We start from the raw sequence: 6,293 nt of genomic DNA on the forward strand, positions 1-6,293 counted from the left end.
TTCTATATACCATTAGCCACTACTGTGTTGGGTAGTGTGACTTTCTGGGAGAGTGCCTTTGATAGTTCCTTTACGCTGTATCTTTAGGGTAGAAGGTTGGCTTCAGAATTTTGATCGTCCTATAAAATTGAACTTAATGATTTTTTTTTAATTCAATTCAGTCCTTTGTACAAAGTGAATCCAGACTATCTTCGACTCAGTAGGCGTAACTCTACTCATGACAATACTCAGTGGGCATTATTCGACACATGGCAGGTCTCAGTGGGCATCATTCTACACATGGCATTTCTCAGTAGGAATCATTCTACACATGGCATTTCCTATGAAATGAGAAAAAGGAAGTAAAACTGTTTCTCCTCCTTATGCCTCTCTTGAAGGTGTATCTTTTTGGCGCATTTCCATGTTTACCAGTTCTGGTAAGTCTAGTAATCATTCAAGATCCATGGAGAAGCGTGGGAACCCCCTGCAACGCCCATGGAATGCCTTCCTGGAGCACAGTAAGGCAATCAGGGGCGTAGCTTCAGGGGGGGGGTTTGGGGTGTTACACCCCGCTAATAACGGTATCTCTAGTAAATAGTAGGGGAGGTGCTTTCAGTCGGGTGTGGTGAGGTGTCTGTCGGATTTCACCTGGGATTTGTACATGCACACACAGACTAAAACATACACACTCTCTCGCTCTGCTCAGTTTTCAAAGTTTAGAATGTTGGTTATTTTACACATATTGGGGCGTATTTACAAGCCCCTCGCGCCGCCGGTGCTCCACTTTTTCCCAGATTAAAAGTGACGTTCCGGTGGCGCACTCGGCTTGTAAATACGGCCCCTTGAGTTTAATAAATCCTAACAACCCACACTGCTCTCCCTTTCAACTGCCCCTTAAACGCTCTCATTCCTTGCTTCTCATGTGAATTTTACCATGACATGCCAGAGGGATTGTTTTGCAAATCTGAAGCCCCCTTATTTAGGGCGTGTCCTCCGCTCCTAAAAATGCCCCATAATCGTCAAGCATGCGGTGAATTCGACTCCTCGGTTTCCTTTTCTGCTGTTTTTAAATCTTTCTTCCGCATTCGCCCTTCTCTTGACCAAGAGGAAAGCAGCGCCGTCAGCTGCCCGGGGCAAGTGGGAGCAGCTGCGGCGCGGGGATCTTTTGGTGTCACAACAGCAGCGCCTCGAGGGCTCTTCCTGGTCACTCTGGGAAGCAATAAAACCAACCATATCTTTCCATCTCCCCAAAAACCCTACAGAGTGCTGTCACTCGACTTTTGGTGTCTTCCTGGCAGGTGGGCAACTAGATCCAAATTTCGGGGGAGGGGAGGACGTGGTGAACATATTTCGGGGGGGGGGGGCTACTTCTTCCAACCAAGGACAAAGTGGTTGTGAGATGGGATGACCACACAACAAAAGCCTCATTTACAACTAAACGGTCTTTTAAAGACCTGTTAAGTACTCGGGTGCGGCTGCAATTACATGCTCGCCAGCCCGCGAAGCTGTGTCAGCCCGGGCTGACAGGCACCGCGGGGGGGCTGAAGCCAATGGGTGTTGCGCGCCTGCTTCCTGCTCACTCTGGGCGCTGGGAAGCAATAAGACCAACCATATCTTTCCATCTCCCCAAAAACCCTCACTCGACAAAAAACTGCAAGGGCCCCATTTCCTCTTTGAGGCTTTCATGAAGGCCACTGATATAAAGGAGCCCCGTATGTAACGCAGGTTGGATGTGTAGGCAGCACAAGAATGAAGACACCTTTATTTGGAGCTTTATATAGCGCCAACTTGTCTCCTTGGCTCTATAGCTTTGTGGCAATCAGACCACAAGATTTGGCCCCCAGACACTATTCCATTGAAGGGATACTGACCGCCAGTGTGTATTGGAATAGAAAGCAGGGCAGACCATAGATAAGGCGGCTGCCAGAGCACGTGACAAGAGGAGCGGGTGCAGGTGTGACAAGGAGTCCTGGCTAGCACAGTTACTGTGGCACGTACACCCTGCACAAAGAGATACACTTCTTTGCCAGGTTTTTTGGGTAAATTTAAGGTATAATGCGCACTCAAAGTAGGTACCAGAATTCTTTGTTTCTACAGGGTGGGGATGAGGGCAGATCGCAGTCACCCCCGGCTGTAGAGTTGTGGGGAATATGGAAAAGTATTTTCATGGGGCTGACTTTGATCTTGACAGGCTCAGCAGGGAGCACACAGCCTACTTCATGTCATGCTCAGACCACAGGGGGGAAGAGGTTGTGATGCAGCAAGTTGGGCAGGGAATGCACGAGCCTTGGCCTCATCCCGTCATACGCACCATCCTCCTTGAGGGCAGCTGAAGCAACGCTTTCGTTTTCTCTGGGCACATTCACACAAACCCTACAAGAGTACAGAGATGCAGTACATTTCAACCTACATAGCAAACCCCTCCCTGGGAGGTTCACAGGTGAGAGCATTGAATGCTGGCAAGAAAAGGGACCCATAGAAACAGGCGCAGGATCTGTCCCATGGGGGTGAGCATGAGTGTTGGGAAGGCCAGCGGCACCAATACCTGTACCCGAGGAGGAAATGAGGGGCGTTCAGGGGAGTCGCGTGCAGGCGGCTATCACCAGTAGTGGTAAGGCATGAAGGTGACTGTTAATGACACTTCTGACTTAAGGCCCCCACCTACAGCGGACTCATTTTGTGAGCTCTGAGTAAACTCAGGGGGGCAGATTTACAAGCCCCTTGCGACACTTTTACGCCACCATTGCGTCACTTTGGTGATGCAGCGGCGACGTAAACAATGCGCCACCATGCAACATATTTACAACGTGACGCATCTAGTGAGATGCGTCACGTTGTAAATGAAGCCCTGTAAAAGTGATGCCGTGAAATTTACAAGATATCACTGAGTCACTTTTACGTCCTTGCTGCATCAAAACCTTATGCCTGTAGCAGGCGTAAGGAGTGACGCAGCACAGCAAGTATACAGCACCCGAGCAGTGCTGGAGTTGCGTCGCATGTGTGAAACAACTCCAGCACTGCGTCACCTTTACGCCGGCAGATGCATCACGCATCTCTCTGTCCTTGCGCCACGGTGTGCAACATTGTAAATGCGGCGCATCCATGGTGGCGGAAGAGGCTTCAACTGTCACTCAAAATAACTGGTGCATCCCTGCTGATGCAGGGATGCACCAGTTGTTGTAAATCGCCCCAGCATGTTCAGATTGATCTTCTAAGTCCCGGGTAACACCAGGGAAGGGGGTTTCCAATGTCCAACCTGGGAACAGTTTCCAGCGGGTTTGTACCCACGTCGGCTGCCCACTTTCTGAGCTCGACTTGTACTTAAGATCCCTCAATCATTTCTTCAGATTGTTTAAGCACAGAGGCCAAAAGTACCTTCTTCTCCAAACTCCTTTTTATCCTCTTCGCTGGAGCACGTGACCCTTTCATTAATTTACCTCTACATGCTTTTTCCAACTTCACTTGAGAGTTTGCTGTGGTTTTTTAACTTTAGCTTTTTCTGTTTCCATTTCCTTATTGTACCCCATCTCTCAACCAGGTACAGGCTTGGGGCCTGCTGGCCTTGTGCCACTGCTCATCCCATTGACGGTTTGGAGTAGAAAGGTAATGGGGGCAAAGGTGGATCTAACACCTTGTTTATGATCTGTTCTCTCGTAGGGAGAAAGGTTTTTCAGATCTATACAATAAACCCAAGATTTACTGTTATTTGGGGCAATGCAATGCAGAAAGATGGCTCGCCGCATCAAACAGTAGGAATGTGCTATATTTACATATATATGGTACACTTCTGCTCTGGTGCACACAGTGCAGCCCACCGCCAACGCAGGCACACTTCGCCATCGTGCAAGGTTGTAAGCAGGATTGTTTTTGTGCAGGCAGGGGCATCGTCCCATACCAAAACTTTCCTCAGAGGCATTTTCCACTTTCTGGGTGCTGCAGAAAGCAGCACATGTGGAAAAGGGAAATGACAAGAAGAAATAAATATATTTCTCCTTCTTACCCCTCCCCTGGGAGGCGTAGCATTTTGACGCATTCCCTGGTTTACTAGTGCTAGTTCATCTGTGAGTGCGCCAAAAATCATGGGTGGATGCTTGGGAACACCCACGCTCCACCCATGGAACGCCTTCTCAACGCAGAGTATAGTAAGGCAGCGACTGGCACTCCCTTGAACTAGTCCGGATTTACTACGCCGCGCAGGGCTACACAAGGTGGCTTTCCGTGGCTTAGTAAATCTCACTGAAGCCCTTGCGTTGCCTTGCGTAACAGAAAGACAACTCAAGGGCTCATGAATCTTTGCCTCGCTCCTTTGCATTTAGAAATCTCAGGTCTCAGCCTTTTGGGCTCACAGAGGTTCACAGGCAACTAGATCAGTGCATCCCTTTCATTGCCACTGTATACTCTTTTGCCCTCTGTCTGCACACCGTTCTAGAGTATGAAGGATAAATGGGGAGAGGGGTTGGCCTAACGGCTAAGGCGCTCGACCTCGGACCTGGGGATCTGGGCTCGAGTCTCGGTAACGACGCCAAAAAACCTCCTGTGATTCTGGGCAAATCACTTAATCTCCCCGTGCCTAAAATGAAAGTGTGTCTTCATGTAACGTAACTGGTGCTATGTAAAGCGCTCTGATACCTGATTCGGTTCGGGTCTAGTTCGTGCTATATAAAACTCTATAAAAGAAAATTTTAAAGAAAATGGTGTGAATACGTATAAAAAAATGTAAGGCAAGGCCTCACACCCCGGCCTTGGTGTCATGCTGTCTAATTAGTCAGAAATGGTTATAGCACAAATACATCCCCATTAGGGGCATATTTATCATTATATCATGCATCGCAAAATTCACCCTTTGCTGCGCTGAGTAATAGGGAAAGGGCATGAACGTGCCGCACTTAACGTTGTACGGCGCATCCTTCTTTTCCCTGCACTGGCGTACAATGTGCTGCCTAGTGCCAACGCAGGCACCCTTGCACCATGGTGCAAGGGTGCCTGCATTGTTAGCAGGATTGCTTTTGTGCAGTAAGGAACACTTTCCTGCACAAAAACAATCCATTGAGGCATTTTCCTCTATGTGTGTTGCAGAATAAAAAGAGGAAGCATCGAAGAGAAAGTAAGAAACATATTTCTCCTCTTTACGTCTCACCTGGGGAGTCGTAGCAGTTTTGGCACATTCCGGGTCTATCACTTATGGTAAATCTGGGAATCCATCAAAATCCATTATTTTTTAGTGGGAACACCCACTCTCCACCCATGAAAGGCTTTCCTGGGGTAGAGTAGAACAATGCCGCGACTTCGGCCGCATTGCATTTTTTTGGGTTCATCAAGCCACTCAGAGTGAGCTTGAGAAATCGCGCCTCAAGGGTTGCGTCGCTTTTGCACCCCATTGTTTGTTAGAAAAGTGATGCAATACTTTGATAAATATGGCCCTTAGATTCCATGCCAAGGCTCGTGTTCTGACAATTACTAGAACTTGAGGTCCTATACAACAGAAAAAAGAAATGAACCCATGCACAGGAGTAGAACTTGATATGATTAGCACATACTATAGTTTAAAGAGTGAAATCATGCCTATGTCTAAGTGCCAATGCAGAGACACACGTCAGGAGGGCACAACACACAGAAGCAGCACAGCTGGTCATCCTTATGTCCAAACCAGTTCAATACTTCAACCAACAATCCATCCATCTTACCCTGTGTATGGGATTATAGTACCTTACGGAGGAACACCCGATACGTGTACTTGTAGTCCAACACTCAGGAAAATCTGCTGAGTCAACAAGTATGTCAGCCCAATTCAGGGTTAAGATAAGGAAGGAATGACCCCTGGATCCTAAACGTGCCTTAAACTTACTTTGTCAAAGGGTGTTCTTAGCACACAAACTATTCACAGTGTGTGTCCTCTGAAAGTCATCCATTCAAGAGTGGACAGTCTGTTTAAAGGAAGAGGGGAGCAAGGCGTTCTCAATGCTGTTCAGTGGGACGCCATTTCCACGTGTGGTGTCACAAGGTGTTAAGTGATGATGTCAATCTGCGGTGGGTACCGTATGTACTGGCCTGCTGTGCCATTTCTGTGAATAGGTGTTTGTGGAGACCACCCTTTGATGATGTAAGTTTTAGGACGCGTTTAACATCCAGGAGGCATTTGTTCCATATCTTTACGCTGACCTGGGCTTACATACTTGCTACCCCAGCTTATTCCAACCGACATCTCATTGACACCCTTCTTTTAGTGAACAAGAGCCAGTGGAGTGCATCCACGGGTCAAAGATGGCACAATATTAATCCCAAAAGGGCTACCAGAGATGAACAAGATGTGTGTA

Source organism: Lissotriton helveticus, chromosome 2_1 (genome assembly GCF_964261635.1).
Source record: "Lissotriton helveticus chromosome 2_1, aLisHel1.1, whole genome shotgun sequence".
In the NCBI taxonomy this organism is placed as follows: domain Eukaryota; kingdom Metazoa; phylum Chordata; class Amphibia; order Caudata; family Salamandridae; genus Lissotriton; species Lissotriton helveticus.